At 37.6% G+C, this 25,105-nt stretch overlaps 1 long non-coding RNA gene across 1 annotated transcript in view; it reads right to left on the bottom strand.

The window, feature by feature from the left end:
* The window catches only part of LOC135204365 (uncharacterized), a 58,028-nt gene that overhangs the window by 32,729 nt on the left and 194 nt on the right, over positions 1-25,105 (bottom strand). Inside the window, exon 2 of the long non-coding RNA XR_010312192.1 lies at positions 12,189-12,273. This is a non-coding gene — a long non-coding RNA (uncharacterized LOC135204365). The remainder of the gene's footprint in view (positions 1-12,188; positions 12,274-25,105) is intronic.

The raw sequence follows: 25,105 nt of genomic DNA, 5'->3' as shown, positions 1-25,105 counted from the left end.
GCCATTTGGTTTGGATGTCACTCACGAAATTTAAACCAGGTATGTGTTGGACCGCAGTCCGTTAATTGGAAGCTATTTGTATTTGTTTTAAACTTTACTGTAGCGGATTGTTTTTTTTTTAATTGTGTAGGTCTAGCTTAATGTAGTTTGAATGAGTTGGTACTATAGTTCGGTGAGGCGATGTAGTTTTTATTTTGCTCATATATGAAAGGAAGTGGAGAGAACATTTACTCTCTCTCTCTCTCTCTCTCTCTCTCTCTCTCTCTCTCGAAAACGTTTTAGCGTAGAGAAGAAAATGTTTAGGGCGTGATGGTACCCGCCGTCCTATAAATATACAGAAATCCCCTTTTGTTTTGTTTAGCGTTAAGTATTTAAGTCTCTCGCCATAAGCCTAAGCCTAACATTTTTTTGAGGATTTTGTTTTGTTATAGTGTTTTTTTTTATCTAATGTGCTCAAATTGCAGGATAGACTACATGACGTGTAGAGATATATATATATATATATATATATATCTAGTATATATATATATATATATAATATATATAATATATATGTATATATATATATATATCGTATATATATATATATATATATATATATATATTTATATATGATATATATATATATATATATATATATATATATATATATATATATATATATATTTTATATATACTATATTGCCTAGCAGACTGCGTAAGTGAATATTGTTGAGTGGTTATAACAAATATCTCCGTACAAAAAAAAAAAAAAAAAAAAATACCAAGACTGAAATTGAATTTCCCGGAAAAATGTGTGAAAAAAATCACTAGCATTTCGTGATTTTCTTTTACCATTGTTTACTGACAAATGTAAGATCCATTTTGAACAGTTTTAACCATCAGTCGCGTAAGCTTCCGTTCTTCATATCTAGGCCGATGTCAATTCTAAATGAACTTGAGGCCATGCACGGGAGAGACTCCCCAGCTTTGATCGGTATTTTTTCAAGGGATGTACGGAGAAGGGTTTGTGTCTCCCAAGATATAAAAGAAACCCTTTTAGAGCACGTATTCTGTATGCACAAACACGTAGAACCCGAGAGTCCCAGTGTACTACGTGAGAGAACGACTATTTTGGAAGTGACCATAACTTGTGTTTACATTTCCGTGGCACTCTTCTCCGAACTGTTTTACTACCCCCATAAAGTACAAGTTTCATCTTTGGGTAAATAAGCACGTGGAAAGGTGTTTGAAATTACGAGGAAGGGCTCAGTCAAGACAGCTAAACCAAAGTCAGCGCTATTAGTAGTCTTTGGAAGTGTTAGAGGCTTTCTCTAATACCCTTTGGCGTGAAGATGACGTCAATGAAAGCCCACGGTGTTCCCGTTTAGGTGTAAAGGGAAGCCCGTTTATTCAAGAGGCGATTAGAAAACTCTCTCTCTCTCTCTCTCTCTCTCTCTCTCTCTCTCTCTCTCTCTCTCTCTCTCTCTCTCGGGCAGCGTCAAGAATGCAAATTAAGAGACCAGTAAACATTATTTGAATTGTTGAAAATTTTTATCATGCCTGACCTACGGACGAAAAGACAATAGTAAGCATAAAGGCGGTTTAGTAGTAGTAGTATAGTATACGTTGGGATAAGTCTTGGTGACAGCTCCAGAACCTAGCTCTTGTGTTAAAGTGGCCCTCCATTAAGTTTATTTATTCCGTCTTGGCCCTCTTCCATCCCGGTCAAACCATTTAGCATCATTTAAGGACTTTCAAGTCGGCTCTCAATAGCGTATCCGTCGAAATCCTGGAGAGGTGCTGGTCCTTGAGTTTTCGTTTTGTTAGAAAGAACGGTGATTTATTTTCGCAATTAAGCGTCCCTGCTGTTTGAACGGACTAATGCTCTACTTTAGCAGTTGAAATGCTTAGTTCCTAAAATATAATCAAAATCAATTCGTATAATGTTTATCCCAAAAGACATCTACACAAAGGCGTCATTGAGATAACTTCACGACACTTTAAGGTCTGTTGATATTCAGTTCTTTTTCTGTTGCTTCCACTGAAAAGCAACAAATAACTTCAACGTCCGAGATTTATAAGAGAAGTTTGCTCTCTTTTAAGTGCCAAAGAATTGCCAGGGAAGCAGCGTTTTCAGAGTACGACAATTTTGTAGTTAGAATCAGAGAAGTTTTAGTTTTGCATTGCACAAATCTCGAATCCCAGAAACCTCACTTTGCGTGTGGAGCAACCGGTCTCTGTTGCATCCTTTCTAGGAAGCATTAATGAATCCGGCGGAATATAATTTGACGAACGAATGAGAGACGTAACTGTCACCAGGCAGGAGGTGAGCTCGGTCTAGTCCTGGGTCTAGTAGACCGTGGAGGTGAGAGGCTCGATCATGAGGGCGTGATCATGAGGAAGAGGGCGGAGTGAGAGGCAGCGGTGGGGTGCTGGATATAGGGAAGGGTGGTTTGGGTGGGGTGGGGCAAAGGGGATGCCCAGGGAGATAAGGCACAGGGGTTGGGGAAGTAGGGAGGAATTGCCTGTAAGGGTTACATTTACCTATTAACGTGACAGACGTACAGGAAGTGAGCCCCCGATATGCTGGGTGTTGATAGTACCAGTAAGGGATGCAGGATTAGTCATTTTGACACTAGATGTGCATTTCAATAGTTAAAAGTGAACTAAAGCTGAATTTTAACTGTTCGTATCGCAAAGCGAATATATTTCAAGATTTCGTGCCACGAAGTAACTCATTTTTATCCTGGCGTTAAATACAGACAGGTTTCCCCCATTTTTATTACTGTGCACGCACACTAATGTGTGCGCACGCGCACATGCATGTCTGCTTGGTGTATAATTGAGTTTAGAGAGAAGATGGCTATAGTGATTTCGGAAAAGTCATAATTCTACATAAGTAGTAAATTTTTTCTTTCAATTCTCGCCAGTCATTTCAAGAATCGAAAATAACTGGCGGGAATTCAGAAGTTTGTCCAAAAAAAAAAGTATTCACCCATCGCTCAGTAGAAGTAAAAAAAATACAATAAATATCAAACGACAAGCAATGCAGTGCCGTACACTCTGTTACGAACGAAGCGGCCGACACCATCAGACTGGCCGGGCAGACAGTGACATGTGTGACAGAATTAAAGGGCCCCCATTTGAGACGTAGTACATCCGTGATATGAATCGTGGCCACCCCACGTATGAATCCGCGCCAGTTTTTTTTTTTTTTTTTTTTTTTTTTTTTTTTGTAGAGTTATTTCAAGAACACGAATTATTGGTGGAAGTTCGGTGCTTGCAAACGTTATATCGAGATCATAAATCATTTTTGTAGGAGAGAAATCCATTTCAAGGAACTGAATCTTTCCTGGGAATAATAGTAACATTGTTCCAATAATGTTTATCATTTTATAGACTGTCTGTAGTTATTTCGACCACGTGAATCGTGTAATAAATTTTTTGCAGGAACACTGTACTGTGTCACATTAATTCAGAAGTATATTTGGAACTTTCTGCTAGAAACGAAACTACTGATAGAAATGCTTGCAAAATCGTCTCGGCAATAACAAGGCGTGATCCGACCTCCAGCTTACTTGGAGGTGCGTGCTAAAATCTATGGTCAAGTAGAGCGTTGTTTCAACCAACGAAAATTAAAATAAATACGCTATATTTTATTAGAAATAATTGTTCTGTACTGTTTGACAGGCATATTATTTACTTTTTACATTTTCATTCTAATAAATAAATCATAAATATCCTATCCTAAAATTCCTGTATCTTTTAACTCAACACGAAACACCTTGTTCAGACATTTTAGGCTTTTCCATAGGCCTTTCCTATCCCCCAACAAGAACAACAGCAGGAAGGACAACAACAACAACAACAAAGTAGTTTGTAGGCTTACTCCCCGAGTAAGCAAAAAAAAAAGTCCTTTGTGTGTAACGTTATTTCAGCAATATGGAAACATGCAAAAAAGTGTTCGCAATCGAGATTAAGCCCGTATGTTGATCAGTAAATCCTATGAAAAGATTTTGTCTCGCCTGAGAGCTTTGGTTGGTACGACTGACTTGACTTATTCCCGGTGAATAGTTGCATTCTAATGAAGATATATCGTAAGCCTCCAAGATGGATGACCGCCCTTTTATGAGACTGCTAGCAATATCTGGGCAGATATGTCACCGTCTTCGGCAAAAAGTATAACCTTCTCGACAGATCTGGCTTTTCAGGAGGTTTATGAACGCTGAATTGGAAGGTGGATCCGCTTAGAATCAATTAGCTAACACATGACAGACGCATTAATATTTATCTAGAAGACTTACGGCAAGATGTCGTTGCAATAAAAGGATACGACAGTCTTTACAGAAGTTATATTACTTCCCTTGAGACGAAGTGAAGGTAATGGCGATTAGATTATCTAGAATATAGATGACGACCCTTGGTTAATCCCAGATCTATATGTATCTTGTAAATAAGAACGTTCCTTCTTTAGTCGAAAATGGAATAAAGATAGCGTCCCTTGCTCGAACCAATATATATATATATATATATATATATATATATATTATATTATATATATATAATATATATTTATATATATATATATATATATAATGTCTCCTACTGTAATGTTATTACAGGCTGATTTAAAGCTCTGACACCTGTGAAGTAGAGAGAGAGAGAGAGAGAGAGAGAGAGATAATAATGCTCACTTTGATTCGGTCTGCAACTCGAACTTTTTGTGTGTGTGCACGGCAGGTAACAACTGGCTTTTTTCCGCTCAGGCTGCGACTCGAGTTGTCCTTTTTACATGGCATCAGATAAGAACTAAATGACTGCCATAGATAAAGCAAGTACTCTCAGCTTCTTAGGAGGGCGGGGGGGGGGGGGGGGGGGGGGGGCGGGGGGGGGGGGGGGGGGGGGGGGGGGGTTGGCGAGGAGGGTCCACTCATGCAGCTGGTTCCTAGACTATTTGGCCCTGTGCCATTTGCCATGCTGCCCGGTTGAGGGCCTTCATCCGACGAGCTGTGCTCTCTAGTTTTTGATTACCTCAATGTGGTCCTTCTAGATTATCTCTCATTTGGTCATTCTTGATTATCTCACATTTGGTCGTTCTTGATTATCTCACATTTGGTCGTTCTTGATTATCTCTCATTTGGTCATTCTTGATTATCTCTCATTTGGTCCTTCTTGATTATCTCTCATTTGGTCATTCTCGATTATCTCACATTGGTCCTTCATGATTATCTCTCATTTGGTCCTTCTTGATTATCTCTCATTTGGTCGTTCTTGATTATCTCTCATTGGTCCCTCATAATTATCTCTCATTTGGTCGTTCTTGATTATCTCTCATTTGGTCGTTCTTGATTATCTCTCATTTGGTCGTTCTTGATTATCTCTCATTTGGTTATGTGATTTGATTATCTCTCATTTGGTTATGTGATTTGATTATCTCTCATTTGGTTATTTGATTTGATTATCTCTCATTTGGTTATGTGATTTGATTATGTGATTTGGTTTTTTATTATCTTTCACTGGTCCCTCTTGATTATCTCACTTGGGTCCTTCATAATTATCTCGCATTTGATCATTCTTGATTATCTCTTATTTGGTCATTCTTGATTATCTCGCATTTTGGTCATTCTTGATTATATATCATTTGGTCTTCGGTTATCTCACATTGGTCCTTCATAATTCTCTCTCATTTGGTCATACTTGATTATATCTCATTTGGTCCTTCTGATTATCTCTAATTTGGCTCTTCTTAATTACCTCTCATTTGGTCATTCTTGATTATCTCACATTGGTCCTTCATAATTATCTCGCATTTGGTCATTCTTAATTATCTCTCATTTGGCTCTACTTGATTATCTCTCATTTGGTCCGTCATGATTATGTGATTTTGGCGTCTTTGTGATTATTGTTTCACTGGCGTCCATCTTGATTTATCTCCATCCTGGCCGTTGATTATCCTCATAGTGGTCCTTCATAAATTATTTATCCATTTGGTCCCGGTCTTCGATTATCTCTCATTTGGCTCTTCTTGAGTATCTCTCATTTGGACGTTCTTGATTAACTCTCTTTTGGCTCTTCTTGATTATCTCTCATTTAGTTCTTGATTATCTCTCATTTGGACCGTCACGATTATGTGATTTGGTCCTTGATTATCTTTCACTGGTTCCTCTAGATTATCTCTCATCTGCGAGATTATGTCACATTGGTCCTTTTATAATTATCTCACATTAGGTCATTCTTGATTATCTCTCGTTTGGTCCGTCTTAATTATCTCTCGTCTGGTCCGTCTTAATTATCTCTCGTTTGGTCATTCTTAATTATCTCTCATTAGCTCCTTGTGATGGGCAGATTTGAAACATACCAAATGAGTGTTCCTATACGAATTTTAGTTGTCAGGACATAAACAATAAAAAAAAAAATGCAATGAATGATTCACGAGAGTCAAAATCATAAAAAAATAAGCAGCTGACTTTCTGACACATCATAATGAAAATTGGTATCATGATAAAAAAAAATAAAGGTAATATCAAAGTGATGTTCCGATTTAGCAACAGGTAAAGTTAACCCAACGTGAGAGGTCATTGGTTCTGTAAGATGTGCTCACATCAAGGAGCGAGTTTTAATGGCGACCCTTAACCATGAATGTAAGCTATAGTCGTTCCTCAATTTACATGACACTCAGATATTTAGGTGACCATGAATGAACGTCCATCCAGAGAGGCTTCGTTCCCTCGCGAAAGTGGCACCTCTAAGTGGCCCTTACGTAAAGTTGACCGTGGAAAAGTGACACATGTCTCTCTCTCTCTCTCTCTCTCTCTCTCTCTCTCTCTCTCTCTCTCTCTCTCTCTCTATCAATTTGTGCTTTGGCCCGTTTTCATTTGCTGTACATTTTTTTTCCCACGATATTCAATTTTTTCGCCTCTCAAATAAACGATGTTAAATACAATTCACGTTCACGAAATGTTCAGATCAAAGACCCTTGGCAATGTAGCCATTTACCAGCAATTCGTTTTGTAACAGCACCTTACAAATTCCACTTGCGCGAATTTTGGAAGCAATACGGGAGGCCACGATTTTTTTTTTTTTTTTTTTTTTTTTTTTGGCAGCTTACAAAATATAAGGTGGTCTCTTGATATATAAACACTGACGCAATTAACGATTAATTGAGCAAAGGAGAGATAACGTCACATTATCCCTCATGAAACTTTAATTTTAGCTCCGCGTTCACGAGAGAGAGAGAGAGAGAGAGAATGTATGATGGTTAAACACGAAACGGTAAACAAAGAAATTGCTGTTATTGGATTGTGATGAAAACGCTCATGATATTCACTACACATAGTCCATGGGATCTAAAGCAGACTATATAAGCATTACTCTTATTTCTCTGAGCAATGTAGCTCTGTATATATATATACACACACACACACACACACACATATATATATATATATATATATATATATATATATATATATATATATATATATAATATGGTTTTCTCTCTGTTACGCCCTGCAATCCTATCTATTCTCTAGTTCCTTTCCAGCGTTAAATGACCTCATAGGTCCCAGTGCTCGGCCTTTGGCCTGAACTCTGTATTCCATTCCATTGACTTAAACATCTGTAGCGATTGTTGATAAAAGTTACCTATAAAAGTTGACTTAGACTTCCCTTTTGTTTGTATGACACTTGGTTTCTTTTTCATCGGTGATGGCTTTTTTTTTTCGTTTCATCAGCGCCAATTTACAACTATTTAGTACCTATCATTGTCGACACCTATAGGTAATTCGGCCTTCCTCTGCTCAGAACTAAGTCGACACCTATACTTCGGCCTTTCTCTGCTCAGAACTAAGTCGACACTTATACTTCGGCCTTCCTCTGCTCAGAACTAAGTCGACACCTATACTTCGGCCTTTCTCTGCTCAGAACTAAGTCGACAACTATACTTCGGCCTTCCTCTGTTGAGAACTAAGGACCGCTGACCACAGCCACTTCTACATCGACGCTGCAAATAACTCGGCCATCTACCGCGCCAGAACGATCGTGATTGGCTAAACTAGAGATGTTACACTTATCTCAGGAAGAGGGTTACGGAAATTCGTGCATCTCGAGAGTCGAGACACTGAGTAAGAGCTCTGGGCATTCGTGGCATTCAAGTGAGTTGTCTGGGGCATTGCTGGCATGTTATGTCAAGATAGAGTAATTATATGGTTTGAAGGAATGCCGAGAGATATGGCGAAAGTATTGTTCTGGCAGGAGGTCGTTGAAGATATTCGACTGTCTTGGAGTTAAAGGTCTTCCCGCGGGTCTTAGTAGAATCCCCTTATAAATTAAACATTGGAATTTTTCAGTGTATACTTTACTTAAGAGGGAGCATTAGCCTTCATAATAACAGAGCAAAGTGCGAAGTATAATGTTGATGAGAGCGGCGTTATCGAAATTATAGTGGTTGCTCAGTATGTTCTCGGTATAGTAACCCTTGGTGGCATTAGGCCAAATTAATCAAACGTAGCAAAAAAAATAAATAAATAAATAAATAAAAACAGCAACAACAACTACAGTATAATAATGAATGGAAAAAATGGCCAAATCTAATAATCGGAAAGGTTAGACCACACAGGGGCGAGTCAAAACATTTTCATCAAAGTATTGGAATTGAAACAACTGTTAGCTGCAGCTACTAACATATCATAGAAGGTGTCGGAAAGAAACTCGACTAGAAATATCTATCGGCCTAGCATACGCCAGTTACCTTCAAGATTTCCACAAATGTGGACGCAGTTCTCTTTCGCATAAAATGTTCTAACGCCTTGTTGAGTGACAACATCATCCCTTGCAGAACCAAGGTGAGGAGACCAGAGGTTCAGAAAATAATTGCAGACTATTATCCATGACTCATCGGCGGCGTGATCCTTCTCTGCAAGAGTTCCAAAAGGGCATAAAATTATTCCGTTTATTTCTCAGCACGGCTGCTTATCTCGGGATCTTTAAACAAGATTGGAGAATGTTACGCACATTCTTGGTGAAACCACTTCCGCTTTTTCCGTGGAGAGTTGTTTGGTTTTGGGCACCACGTTGGGGCGAACGTGGGCCTTCCTGTTTGATTTTTAGATTAAGGAGCGCATGTACACGCACACACACACACACATACACACACACACACACACACCTAACGTAATTTGTTTTGCCTTGTCATCAATCTTGTACCTGAGTTTATTGCCCCTTTGAATATCCTGCGAATGCTGATTTATTTTAGAAAATGCTTAAATTACCCCTTTTGATTTTTGAATAATCACAGATCGAATTCACGTCGAACAAGTAAAAGTGGCCTTTAACTTGTTAAGCAAGTTTCCACGAAGCGGATCGGCCCTAATTATTCAATAATAAAAACGTAGGAAAATACGGGTCAGAACAGAATATATATAAAAAATTATATGTATATAGAAGTAAAATAAGTAACAGCAAAGATAAGATGTAGTAAAATGCAGGTCAAAACAATATAAAAAGCCAGATTATATATATACATAGATAAAAAGCAGTGCATTAAAATAACTGTAACAAGTAAAGATAAATCTTACATGTTATACAGTTCATCCGTGAAATTACGAGGGTAATGATGGTGGTAGTTTTGTTGCGCCATAAAGTTGCGATACGATAACCAGATCGCGTTGAATACAGACGAGATCTTTCGGCCAAGGACGATGCTCATCTAAACGAGAGTTTGTTGATGCAAGGGTAAGGGCGAGTGTTTACAGCTCTTGTTGTGCCCCATTAAATGCCCTGTCACGTCTTCCTCAAACGCTCTGGTCATGTTTTGGTGAAAGGGTTAGTCTGACGTGATGGGGATTGACGTTTTTTTTTTTCTGGGTTATCCAGAATAATCCGAATTCTATAAAAAAAAAATAAATAAAAAAACGTAAACGAGTAAACAAGGAAGGTGTTTCCCTGACCTTGAAATGAAATTTAAAAGAATCCTCAGGAACGTGACCTTGTTTGACAAGGTCAGACAGTGAAAAGGCAAGGCTGTCAGGTGTTATGTCGTCAAGGATGGTATTGAACGACCTTAGAAGGATTCGGTCTAGAATTTCTAGTTAACTATGCATGAACAATCTTGGTCAATCTAATGATATTAGCAAACTGAGCAAGTTCAATGTTCACTGGACAATCTAGGACAGTTTGTCCTTAGTTAATCAATGCCCTTTAATAGGCGTCTTGCCCTTGGTATGAAGTAAGGTTTTAAGACTATACCTATTCAGTTTCGTTAGTTTCCTAAAGAGCACATACCACCTCATGCTCGAAGTTAGTCAAGGCGAGAGTGAGGAGACATTGAACATATACAAGACCTGAACACACACACAGAGACATATATATTTATATATCTAATTTGTTATGCCAGGAATGACCAAGCAATGCTAGTCAGGTTGCAGGTAGCATCCTCGAGACGTGCGAGTGAGAGTACTACTTCGTGACGAGTGTTCTTGGAACCAGCTCAACATTTTTGTTCGCGTTTGCCAGAACTCTCTCTATCCAGTTATTCCAACCTGCTTTCGATGCGGATAATTTTAGATTTTTGTTCGTCATATTTTGGGTATTATTTATAGAATATATAAGTGTTTTAAGTTTTCTTGCTTTTTCTCAATTTTTTTTTTTCGTTTGGTTATTTCATCACCGCCATTGATTGAAATTGAATAACGATTTTTCAACTTAATTTTAGATTGTTATAAATAAAAAACTTTGAGAACAAATACAAAATTCGCCAAGGATTTATTGCAGTCTTTCAACTGGACATAATTTGTTGCTTATGCAACATGAATCCGCCTTCAGGCCACTTAATTTCATATTGGCACGAATTGCTTCATTCAGCCCTTAACTATAGATTAGATCTGAAAGGGACCCATTGACTGGTGCAGTGCGTTCAAGTCGGTTTTCACCCGTTCCTCTACACTCATCTTCAGTGTGTAGTGGAAACGGAATGCAACTCTTTTTATCAAGATTTTGGTGGTTTAAATGGTTTCGAGTAGGTTTTGTGTGAAAGCATTAATCATTTTTCGTAAGTATATAATCTTCAAAGAAAATTCTCACTACGATGTTGTATATTTTTATTTATTAAATCAAAATATTGGTCTCATTCATTCCTATTTTGTTTTATTTACAGTGGTTTTGCTTCCTCTTCGACGAGAGTGAATCGAAAAGCGAATTGCTTATCCAGAAGTCTGACAGACTATTCTAGACCACTGTCCTGCTGAGCTAAAGGTATGTCCCAAGTCTTCTGCAACGTCCGCCTAGCATCTGTCTTGACACGACAACACACACATCCTCCAAGAAGATAAGTCATCCGAAGGTTGTTTGTTTTAGTCTCTTACCAGATTCGCAAACTTTGCCATTCTCTCCATTCCATACGTGTTAAAGAATTTAAATACTTCTCTCTCACACTGGAAGCGTCATTTCATGTCTCATGTTTTATTGGTTTACCGTCAGGTTTTGCATGTGTATATATTTTACATTTAAATTAGTATATAATCAATATTGACGACTCTCAGGAACGGGAGTCATTCTGGGATTGTTACTAAGACAAATCACCAGTGGATTCATGAACCTGAGATTATTACGAATGCTCATTGAGGTAGTAAGCCTTGCAACTTTTTTTTGTGTTTTTGTGATCTGTATTTTAAGCTTTGATGCGATCCAAAAACAAAGCGGATAATGCAACGACATAAACAGCCATAGTGAACGACATTACACTTAGCAGATCACCCCTTTTCGAGCAATTGATAAATGGTTAGCTGAAGCACAGGGATCCTTATATTTAGTGCCACTAGTCTGATTTTTCTGTGTGGAGAAATATTCCAAATCAAACCATGACTTAAAAAGGGAACTTACTAATTTCTTTGAATCTCTAACAATGCTGGATTTGCCTACAAAGAAAGTTTTAGCCATGTTTGTAAAATTGAAACCAGTGATTTCAGTACTTAAACTTGTAGGGAGGAGGTTTCGTGCTGTGCATCAGTTTTCCCTTTTCCAGTTTCCAGTTAATGAGTTTTGACACAAGATATGAGTGTATATCCATAAAGTTCCCCCTGGTTCAATGTAACTTGACTTCTGAATGACGCGTCGAACTCCTCGCCCTTGCCAAGTATGGCGATGTCTTCAACCGCGGGGAAATAAATGGACACATACATCCACATACACACTGGACAAAATGTACTCACATTACTGTTGCGGTCGTTCCATGAAGATAGGACAGCAGAAGAAGGCGAAAGCCGAGGCCAGGCACAGCGCCGCCATGGTAAAGAACTGGAAACAAAAGAGCAGTTCGGAACGCAGTCAGATGGCCATCATGGAAACGCGTGCTATGTGTCAATTTAAAAAAAATCAAAACCCAGCATGAAATAAAAGCACAAATTAAGTTGTTGACTTGGTTTTATGGCATTTTGTACATTCAAAACAAGTTTTAGTTTTTTTTTAGTTGACCCTTCATGACCATCATATTGTTTACATGTAATATAGATTGATAATGTATTATAATGTATGATATGTATAGGCTAGGTTACGTGATAGTTTTTAAAGTAGTACTACCGTAAATTCATATATTTCATTAAAATATTTGGTTGTACTCACCAATGCAGAATGTGGAAGCCTTAAATCCAGGTGAAGTAAATGAATCTTGAATTTAAAGCTTTCTTATTTATAGTGCAGTTTCTGTTAGTAAGTATTTTATAGTTTTGAGTTTTTATCATGCGGTTCTAAATTAGTCCTTGCATAGGGAGACCTATGCAAAGAACAGTACATACATTTTACTGGCTTTTAACTAAGTGTTAATGTCATAGCATACTTTTACTGCTAAGTTAATGCCCACTTTTAAGTGGTGGTATATAGCTGAAGTATACGTGTAAATCAGGCAGATAGAGATATTTTTTTGTCTAATTTTTTTTTTCAAGTAGCAATATACAGGTTAGTGTCAGTGCATAGTGTTAAGTGTCAGCAATTTTTGAAGGTTGTTAGCGGTTGCCGTTACTAACGACAGATGATTATTTTTTCTCTTAAGAATAAGAATCGCAAAATTTATTTACGTCAGGAGGGGCATGATCGATTCTCCTTCATCAGTTATTTGCTTCTAGGGAATATTTTCTGTCTTTCTTTTGTTTTATAAGTCGAAAATGCAAAACTTTGTTCATGAAACTGTAAGTCTTCTTCACTGGGTTATTTTCTGTTCATAGATTTTCTGCTTTTGATATGAAACCACGAGTACTTTTTATTTTTGTGCTGACGGTAAATATCCGCAGTCGAAGTCATGAAACTAATCGTGATAGGCTGAAGGTCATGCTGCTCACCACCCACCAAAATGTACAGTTCAAAGGTATCAGCCAATCAGGAGCAAGATAAAAGCTTGCAAGATGTCGCCAGCGATGTTTATCACCAGTTACAAAAATATCAGACTATGAAGTACTTTTTTCTTAGAGTAACATGTTTTTTTTTCCAGTAAAATGTTTTTCATAAAATAGCTTGTTTATGATGATCGTATGTCTTATTAAAATAATCTGCTACAAAATAGGCGAGTTTGTATAATTAGGGAAAGACGCTCCGTTGCCAATGTAGCATCAGAGCGAAATAAAAAGATGTCATCTCCGAGACAAGACTACCGGGTGTTTTAAAAAAGTAAAAATAAAGTAAACCTTTGCTAAAGTTATCTTTAGCCTGTTCGAGTGGGGGTAAAAAGACTTCTGTTCATTTGTCAACCACCTAAGGTTCCCAAGGCAGTTATTCTTAGCTGCCTGAGACCATCTGGTGACATGTTGAAAAACTGAACAAATGTAAATATTTCGAATTAGATATTTCAGCGATCAAAAGTTGAATCGTAGGTTATCAACGCGGGAATATTTCCTTTACTGTAGGTGGAATAATCCAGTAATTAAATTTTATATCGTGACGACATCATTATAACGAAGTCTAATCGAAATTTGTTGCAACTCATATCTGCGGTAACTCAGAGAAATTGGATGCCAGAAACCGCTGGATAAAAAAAAAATATTTTTGTGAGGTATTCCTTTGCATTCGGACGCTGCCATGCAAAACCTATGTAAGATTAATGAGCGGTTATTAGTTTCGTATGACCAGCCACCATCTTATTTAACTAAAAGACCCCACCACCTTTAGTATCTTAATATTGCTATGTACAATATGTACACAAATATATATATAGTGTTAAGTTATGTACATAACTACGTAGAATGTACTTATGATATATTCACAAAATAATCTATGAGAGCACCTAAGAGTAAGCCCTTAGTACCCTTTGAAGCTAACATGACGTCAATCAGAGCAAGGTGGCGTCACCAGTATTACCTCCTCGTTGAAACTGTGGGTGATCTTTTTCGGGGGCATTCTCAGTCCGTCGTCTATCTCCTGGGCGGGTTATAGAGGGGGAGGGGAGAGGGTCATGTCACGGGCAAGGTTAAGGCAAACAAACAAACAAAAACAAAAAAAGGCACAAACAAAAACATTGGTATTCAGGAATAGGAAATGTATGTGATGCAAACTTATAGCAAAGGTATTTATTTACTACTTGTAAGAACATTAAAGAGACACCGGAAACTGAAGAGGGAGGTGAGGAAATAGGTACGAGAGGAAAATGTAACACAAACGTGATATTTTTGAATGGAATTTTCTGGTAAAATTGACACAGAGGCGTTATGATAGAGATTCGTAGGTCTAGCTTTGCATGTATGGATTCAGAGTTTGCAATGCTGTAAGCTTTGAAATTGCGCTTCGCTCTGTCGTTATGTTTCAACTGTAAGTAAGCTCTATGGGTCCCGTCAAGATATGCCTACAGTGTGTCAAAAAAAAAAAAAATAATAATATCCCAGTATTACCATTACAAGTATTTATTGCTGGGACTTTATGGACACCCTTTATGTTGGGGATGTTACTTGAGGTGTGCTCGTGAACAGATCCACTGGTTGCAAGTTGCAATATCACGTGAATGTTGTGTCTGTCGTGAATTTATTAAGTGTCGTCTTAGGCGCTTCGTATTTGCTATTTTTTGGAGAGCGAGGAGAAATAATGGTTATATTTTTTCAAATGACCTTCCACTTAGGCCTAATACCAGACTGGAAAGATTTGAATATATGTTGTGATATGATAATGCAAAAAGGAGTATCGTACATTATGTCTTATTACAGTTTTATATATATTTTAGTCATACTAATTTTAATTATTATACTGTTGGTTTTGACATGAATTTTTCAAATTATTCCAATACGCTGATAATTTATTAATACTATTCTATGTCAAACACACGGCGGAGTTTTTATGAAAGAATGATTCGTTAAAATATTTCTGATTTTACGGTGGCCAACCTATAATGTTCACTTGTAAAGATTAGCTACCTCAATGACGAAAATCTCAGCATAAATGTCTTACGATATACAGTACGTGAGTGAATCAACTTATTAGATTTCAATCTCGAGCGCCGGCTCATTATATGAAGAGTACGGACAGTCATGCGGTGGTGTGTCAGTAAACATTGCATTGCGAGTAAGCAACTAAGGATGGCAATCGTTACCATAACAACGGCGTAGTTATTCACAAGGACGAATTCGCTTATGTCTGGCGGCCAGTGGAATTTCAGATGATAACTCATCATCAAAATGAAAGCATTTTATCATGACTTTTTCCTTGGATTCCATTGGCGGTAATGCAGACTGGTACTAACGATTCTGACCTTTTTTTTCGTATAAGACGATTTCTTTAAGATTCTCGGCGTGATTCACCCGTCTAGAAAGACTTGCTGAATAGTCTTTTTAATTTTTTGCCAGTGTACGCCAATTGCACCAGGTATATAGTCTATGGTACGCGTGTTTTCAGTTGGACTTACTAAATGTAATGATTCAGACAGCAGTGGTAGCACTACCATTTAACAATTCACGGAGACTGTTGTGCATTCATTGTCCATACTTGCAAGAACACCCGAATATTTATTTCATTCATTACCCTATTATTGATCTATGTCGCCGTTCATTAAATTTGTTAAATACACAGAAATGTTTTTATGTTTCGTCTTGCCAGGGGTTCATGATGGGTCTTGACGTCATCAGTCCAAAGCGGTATCGTGTGACACTTTTGCAGCAGACGACACTTTTAGACCTACTTTTTGAGTTTACAAACGATGCAAAGTTATTAGTTCGGTTGAAATCTCATTATTTCACTAAATGTTATTCTATATAACATGCCTGAATTTAATTTTGTTAATACAAATACACCTACCATTTAATCTTAATCGGTTTGCTTATTTTATGTAGATGTTTAGTAAGCTCGCGTCTAGAGCTATACATGCGTCTAGCCAAAGTTATCTTTTGTTTGTAGGCAGTTACCCCCTCGGAAGATTTAAGTGCCACTTACTGCGTACACCGGCATCTGACACTACAAAGCTCAATTCCTTCCAAGAGGTTGATTTATATATAACCTCGCTCGGGTAATAATAAACATGATGGTGTTTGGCCAACAAAATCAGTTGCCGCCACAACTATGGGTGTACGCATGTGTGACAAAGGGAGTTGAGTTCGGGGACTTTGGTGCCATAGATGCGACGATGCCATGGGACTTATTGTCTTGGTCTTGAATGTGTGTATGTGTGTGTATAGTGTAGTGTAGTGTAGTTTTTGTATATTATTTGTTTATTGAATGAATAATATATATTTAAGTATGTATATAATACTTATATATCTGCACACCTTTTGCCTTTAGAAACGACGACAGCAAAATAAGATATTTTTTCGTCCAGATGTATAAGGCTTTCCCTATGGCGGTATGATATGCAATAAACACGCAGTGGCAACATAAATTCGTTTTGAGGATCTCATATTCTTCTCTGTTTTATCAGAGTTGGCTTGTTCACAAGGCTTCTGGAGTACCTGCTCGCCAATATCAACATTTCCTGGTGATATGCCAAGCAAAGTGCTTCGACCTTTTCATCATATATTCGTCAGCTAGCCATTTAATTGCCTTTTGGTTAAAGCTGTCTTTTCATGTTTTGTCGTTAATTTATTTTTTGTTTGATCGTTGTTATTTATAATTTATATAGTTTCTATTCGTTGCTTTAGCGGTTGCAGTCTTGCACTGACGTATATTCACAGTGTTGTAGTTTGGTCTTTATGTTTTTTAGAATTGTATCGGTTTTCCTTTTTCGTTTTCCTCTGCTGTATCCTTGGCTATATGGAAAGTCTCAAGTCTTCTGCAGCTTGATCTTAATAATTCGAAGCGAGGGAAATAGTTTGCAATAAAATCGTGGAATCTGCAACCATGAGCAAGATGGGGGCGGACGCGGAAGACTCGTTTTCATAAAGACGCCCATCAGTGATGTACCGCCCCGACGAGTCTACCTTCGCTTTCATCTTGAAAGAAAATGTATAGGTTGAAGAACTCGAGAGAGAGAGAGAGAGAGAGAGAGAGAGAGAGAGAGAGAGAGAGAGAGAGAAACGTGACTGAAGCGATGATATGGTGCCAGCAGTGAAAGTGAATTGTGGGAAGAGGGCTCTGCCGAATCGCTAGACCCGTCTGTTGTCGGAAAGCCCTTGGGTTGGTAGTCTGTTCAAAGGCGCACGTGCGTCATGCGATGGTACAAGTTTTTTTTATATATGAATACAGCGGAGGGGTTGTTCTTGTCACTTTTATGTGAGAAAGCCTTGTAGTACAGTTGAAATAACGCCCTGAAATTGTACACCTAAACATCTTTTGAAGTCTTACGTTCTTCTGTCTTATTTGGCAGCTCTTGAATGCATTTTGACGTTTAGTTTCTGGTGCTCCTTCTATTTTGCCAAATGGGTCTTATTTTTCTTGTGATAGAGGAGAATGGTTGTGCTTGTTTTATTTTTAATCTTAACTGTGATACGACTATGCTCCAGCCGAGCTGGTCGTAAAAGCATGCATCTAAATCTGTTGGAAACACTTCACAACATTTTCCTGCTGATGTTGAAACATAATTATCAGCCCCTCAGCAAGAAAGTCCAATGAATGTAAAGTGTACTTTGATGGGCTTTCCTATCGTAATTTTTCGCAAAGCATGATTACAGATGCCACTCAGCTGCTCAGAAAAATCTGGGTACACTCGAAAAAATAGTCTTTGGTTATTCTTTTTACTATTAAATTTATAAAATTTTCATGAACTGTTCTCCATGGACTAGGGACAAAAATACTTAATCCTTGGCATTTTCATTATGATTCAGCTTGAGTAATAAAAACGCGTCTTAATTTTGATACTGGGTCTTGACTAACAATAAGATAAAGCGATTTTTAATTTTATATTGTTTACTTGTTGGCCTAGTGTCTAGATCGGCGTATGAATCCATTAGGCAAAGCTGATGCCGGTTAGGCTTACGGAGGTACTGGTTTTATTAATATAATAATAAACATTAATCACTTAGTACATTTTTTTTATAAGTCGATGCTTTTGATATGATAAACGGTTTCTTAAACTTTTTGAAACTTTTTCACCCTGTATGCCAGTCGTAAGTCGTGAAGGAGCTTTACCAGAGCAGGAGAAAATATATTAAGCTCTTTTGAGAGTTCCTTTGTGTGATTAAAGTTGTTTAGTTCACTGAGCATTAGCTTTCAAGGTATTGCTTTGTTTGCATAACTACCATTTCTTTTGATCTATCATTACTGAGATTGGGCTCGTAACTCCATTATACCATATTGATTGTTTGCACTCGTTCTTTCTGTAGAGAGAAGCCAATTTTATACATAGGCTCTTGATGAGTTTTTTTTATCTACAACTTATCCCCTCTTACTCTTAAAAATTGGAGCGTTTCCAGAATCGTATGTTCACTGAAATTTATGACAACTTTACCATCTGCGATGAGGAGCCCATCAGAACTGTCGCTCTGTTATTTCTACCATGACCTATAATTACAGCTGCTTTGGTTGTGTTTCGCTTTACTGCTGTATGTTAGTTAGAATGAAAGTGTAAATGCAATAGCAATTCGGTATAATTTCTCTCATTATTCGTTGGGAATGTCATTTTGATTCTTGGACTGTTGTAATCCATTGCCGCTCGAACCAAATCACTTTATCTTGCGTCGCCTCAGTTCTGCAACTATGTGAACCACAACATCCAGTGTTACTGTTTTCCATCTAAGATGTCGTCTTTCACTCGGCTTCAACGTCGGTCTAACCCAGTAACCAAATCTCCTCCATTATCTCGATTTCAGCTCTTTGGAACTTCATGGAATTTGAGATGAACCACTTTATTTTGGTAATGATTCGGAGTTCGTTACAATAATCCTCTCCCGAGCCTAACTCCGTATACTAACACGGTCTTATTCTTCTCGTATATTGTTTGTTATTTTAAGGTCATGATAATCTCAACTTTCGTTTTCGCATTTGCTTAGGAGAGATTATAAGCTCGATTGCAGAAAGTCTAAAATCTGGTATCCTAAAGCTCTTATATTAATTTGTTTATTAAAAGATTACCGTATTTTTATTTTGTTTGCTTATAAAGGGGTTCGTTCTGTAATAGTAACTGAATCATTTATTATTACATTTTTCGCTCTTATCGTTGTAAGTTCTGTTTTCCCTGTGCATTGGGTGCATTCAGATATTGTCATTCAAGTTTATATATATACTTAACTATTTATTCACTGAGAAATGTTTGCATTTAATTTCTAAAGAGGTATACGCGTTCGCACGTGTAACAAGTTTGACTTTCTTGTTTTATGTAATTTATTTTCATTCAAGATATGCAAAAGAACAGTTATTATAAATAATTAATATCGCACTGCAAATAGTAATCTTCATTTAATTTACCATAAGCCATAAGTCATCTTTATGAAATATGAACTCACAGAAGATCAAAATCAAAGATAAAAGGGTAGCCTCTCCCCCCTTCTCCCTTTAACGCAACACATATACGCCCTCCAAACAGATGATGGACTCCACCCAAATTTTTGGCGTGAGATCCAGGTGTGGGCACCTGGAACGAAGCCACAACCAGTTGATGTGATACGCTCCGCTCCTTGGCCGGGAAGTCTGAGGAGGAGAGGTGACTGTACTCTTATGCCTCTTAGTATGAAAATAAAAGGCTGAATGATAACAATGATATGCTCTTTCCGAGGTGACTGCAGTTATGTCTCTTAGTATGAAGATAAACGGTTGAATGATAACAACGAAATGCTCTTTCCGAGGTGACTGCACTGTTATGTCTCTTAGTATGAAGTTAAAAGGTTAAGATATGCTCTTTCCACCGAGAAGTTTCGATATAACAGAATCGATATTCAGGACTGTCATCGTGAAAATGTACGTTAAATGATAATAGCAGATAAAGTAGGTTGCAGTGAACTCGTTCAATCATGAAAGTATAGTAGCGATACTGATGTAAAATGCTTTTTACATACAAATTCGCCATAAACGAGAATAGACCGTGGAAGACAACACGAACAGATATTATGTCAAAGTTGTATTCGCCCACATTTCTAAGAAAAAAAAAAGTAGGACGAAAATCGCACCTGAACAAAAAGTTTTAAGTGAATGTCATAATCTGACCTCACGAAATGATCATTGAACATCGGAAATGTTTCATTTCACGTGAAAACCTTATTACTCCATTCGCCGGTGAACACTCAAGTCGAATCTCCATCTCCGAGAAGGTGGTTTAAGATTACTGTCCTGTTTGTTTATTTGCTTGTCTTGTTTGTTCGCCTGATTACGCAAGGAGACGTGTGAATTCCCGTGAATACTTTACCAAAGCTAGGCCCTGTTTATCGGGTGCATGCTAAAAGAGGCCAGACATAGTTGAACGAACAGAACAGGGCGTGCTTGGTATTTTAACTCTCTCCTGGGAGAATACCTAACTTGTTTTGTTAGAACTAGTACAGAACTGGTCACTGATGACTTCTTGGCCGAACCAGCTGATTTGATTCAGCAAATACAGCTGTTGTGACGCGTCTCATTTCCGTGGGTGGCATACGACAAAAAGTTGCGAAGCATTATTATAGTTTTTTTTATTTTTTATATTCTCCACACTGGACATCTCGAGCATATGCATTGCATTTCATAATTAAGCTTTTATTTGAATGAGCGTCGTCTTCTATGGTTTGCGTGAAGTGTCTCTTTGAACGTGAGTTTATTGGCTTTGCTATTGACAGTGTAAACATAGGTGTATTTCTAACGTTTGTTTCAGAACTACATGGCATGTGTGTGCAACGTCATTATTTAGAATTGAATAAAAAGTAAATAAACTTTCGTATTCCCACTTGACCTAACCATCGCAAAATACTCTTGATCAATCCCCTCACCTGCCATAACCTTTTTACTTTTATCACTCGTAGGAATCTCCACAATTCTCATGAGAATCCATTTATTTTCTTGCCGTCGTCCAGCCTCTCGCACCAATATCTCTTATAAAAGTATAAAGAATGAGATTACCGAAAACCAAAGCGCATGATGTTACATAACCTCATTTGGGTAGTCTACTGCCTAAGGCGCGGCTGTTACAATACCTCTCTCACTCTATCGCCAGACGCTTCCATCTGCTCCTTTCCATCAAATGTATTCCGCGGTAACCAGTTCGTGTCAAGACTAAACCCGGCTTGTGGTTGTCTTATTCGTTTCAATGTCAGGATGTGGTGTTTTTCTGTTTTTTTTTTTTTTTTTTTTTTTTTTTTTTTTTTTTTTTTTTCTCCCTTGTTTGTAAACCTAGCAGATATTCTTCCTTTGATGAGGGCATTTAGACTTCTGGATGTTTGTATGCGCGTGAGAACGCTATTGCACCGAATCAGCACATATAATAATGTTTGTGACAATGTTTAATACTAGTTCGTCCGGATGTTGGAATTGGATTGTATCCTAATTTCAGTGTGTGTATTGTCCCCCCCCCCCCCCCCCCCCTCCCCCCCCCCCCCCCCCCACCCCCCCCCCCCCCCCCCCCCCTTTTCAAGGCTGTATTTCATTGGAAATCTTTATCTGTGGAATTACTGTCGACCGAACCGATGTGAAACATGATTTGGAATTATGAAAGTTAATTATAATTTCCTACCAGTTCTTAGACCCGTTGATTTTTGTTGACGCTCAAGGTACACTTCGAACTTTATATGTACCCTTCGTTTTTTTTTTACTGAGTCCGTATACGAGAACATGTTTTACGTTTTATCATAATAGAAGTGCGAGTATATAATAATAAGATAAAACGTGTAAACCAGTACACATAATCTTGTAATTGTCCCATTATTTATTTAATGCTACGACGTATGCAAGTCAGGAGAACTGGGGTAAAGCTCTACCCAAGGATTTGATTAATTATGACAGGAAGATACAGTCATGTATCCAGATTTTGTTCAATATGATTTTTAATTACAGTAAAACCAACTAATAATAATAATAAAAACTTTTCTGGCCTAGATGTATCTGGAAGTCACATGAATTCCTCCGTGTCAATTTTAGTTGAAATTTATGCACAAGCTTTTGGGATATCTTGCGTCAGAGATTAGTACGACACTTCCGCAAAATTTTTTTTAACAGGATTATCCACGGAATAATATATCTTTTAAGATTTTCAATTGCTGTTGAATTTAACAATTGATGAGCTATGAATTCAGCCAAAACCAAATATTCCTTTTTACCACCCCCTCCACCGCCTCGTACACCCTCCTCTGCCGCCCCTCTGGAGGCTAGTGTGTCGCGTCCTTACAAGAGGAGGAAATTCGATAAGCGCGGAACCGTAACTTAATCTCGCACGAGAGAAAAAAAATCAGTAATTGTCCGCAGATAATACGTCAGTCCTATATTGAATTCCAATTTGCTTTTACAAGAAAAAAATCGCTGCGCATAAACAGCGTCTGCATGGATTGAGATGTTTTACCGTCGTTTGATGTTTGTCAATGCAAATAAAATACTCTGAGGGCGAAAATAGAGCGGTTTTGAAGGCGAAACTCATGTAATTGACTCAGCTAAGCAGACAATTAAATATAAAATCGGCAAAGAAAGTCATAAAAGAAATATTTACTACAATTAGTCTTAAGAAGACTGATGTTGAGCTTATAGAAAATAATACTCTTCATATCATAAACAAGATACAAGGAAGTTCCAAGATAAAATCTTTGGCTTAAACCAAATTAAGTTCGGCTCTGGCGTGACGTCGTTGGTGCTTCTCTCTTCCTTTGGAAGTAAATGCTTTCGTGTTAAGGCTTATATATACAAGTATATAGTATATATAATATACTGTGTATATATATATATTATATATAGAATATATATATATATATGTATGTATAAACCTAGCTGCAACTATAATATAGGGTATGTATTAATCCAAGATAGGTGCGTGTGTGTGTGTGTGCTTGCTTGCGCGCATGCTTGTGCCCGCCAGCTTTACGAGGGCACATATCAGTATGCTTAGTATACTATGTGCGCGTCCTCCCCGTTGGCCGTTCTACATAATAGGAGGCGGCTTGAGCCCTAGCTTGTTTTAGCTCATCCTAGCAGCAACACCGCCCTCAGGTGGATTCCTATGGCTGGTTTCGTGACCTTTTAAGGTTGGGGAATATTGCTACGGTGACCGGGTACGCGTGGGAGAAATGGCAGGAGTTTCTAGAAATGAGAGATCCTTCCTTTTAAGAAATGAGATTCCAGTAGAAAGAGAGAGAGAGAGAGAGAGGAGAGAGAGAGAGAGAGAGAGAGAGAGAGAGAGATAAAATATTCAAATTCGTTGAAAATATAGAAAGGCATCATTAGGAGGAAAATGAAAATTTGGATTTTTAAGTTTAGTATATCGTAATATTTATTTTTATGCCAAATCGATTAAATTTGGTTCTATTTGAAGACCCGTTAATCTCTTCTGTAGTTGCGTGGGTGTGTGATTCTTGAGTTTGAAAAGAAACCATTTTAGAATATAAACAGCCTTAGACTCCAGTATTTTTATGATAATTTTAAGACGCTTTGAATAAAAGTGTGCGGGTGTTCGTCATTAGTCAGAACTTTTTCTTTAGCGAGTAGAAATTCCGATAGAGTCCAGCCCAGTGCATTCTTACAAAACGACACAGGAGAAAGCTGGCCGGACACGGTTACCATGTTTGCTTGTTCGGTATTTTGTCTCGTAAAGTGTATTCCAAACAGCATCGCCTGATACCACACTAAGACTCTGTAATGACCATGCTCACACGTCCACGAAGTTACAGTCCTGGTGTTGAAATTTAGACATGCGGGTCATTTTAGTTGTAGGTATAAAGCTCCCATTTAATATTGTATCTTGGTCTTTCTCATGGGATAAGACTGACCACAGATGCTCTGTCAGTGTTAACGATTATCCTGAGTACATGTTAAGTATGTGTTTCATGGTACGGTCGAATGATGAATTAAGTATGAACTGTACAAAATAGTAAGTCCTGGTGTTCTTGTGGCGTAAGTTTTTAAGTTTTTTTCTTGTAAGTTCTCAAGTTAAAAGAAACCCAAACATGTATAGCTATATATTACAAATTTTATGTACATGTGTTCTGAAGGTTTTCGTTGTGTGATTTCAAAGGACATGGTCCATGTTTACTTGACTCAGGTCATAATAAGAAATGTCAACTCATTAAAATTGCTACAGCGAAATATTGAATTCTTAATCTTATCCGCAGTATAGTAAACCAAGGGGGATAAATTTTAATTAATACTTTTTTTAAATTAAATATCCTTTTTGTTAACGCTTGGCGGGGGAAGGTCGCGCCCTTTTCATTAATGCTTTAGCTTTCTGTATGTGAATGTTTCGTTAAGGGTTGCATGCATATTGCTGTCTCAACATTATAATTTGTTCTGTAATTTGTTTTCGCCTTTCCTTTGCAAGTTATCGCTTTCATAAAACGAAAATTTGTCTTGGTTAGAATTTTAAGGCGATGATGTATTTTTCGTTTAGTCGGCGTAGTAATCGTACTGGTATATTTTAGCACGCGAACACTTTTCAAAGGAATTAATTTCGTAACCACTCTGGGATTTGTTGCCTAAAATAATATCCCATGACGTACATGGACAGTGGTTCAACATCTTTAAGTATTATACTTAGCACTCAATTCTTCCAAGAACTTACTAAAACACTTTGTGTCAACACTTAACACTCGAGTAGCAAATTATGAGTGAGAAGAAAAGAGAAGAAAGAAAACAA

This window comes from Macrobrachium nipponense, chromosome 44 (assembly GCF_015104395.2).
Source record: "Macrobrachium nipponense isolate FS-2020 chromosome 44, ASM1510439v2, whole genome shotgun sequence".
NCBI lineage: Eukaryota > Metazoa > Arthropoda > Malacostraca > Decapoda > Palaemonidae > Macrobrachium > Macrobrachium nipponense.
Note: the sequence above shows the minus strand (reverse complement) of the source record. Positions and strands in the feature narration are given on the sequence as shown.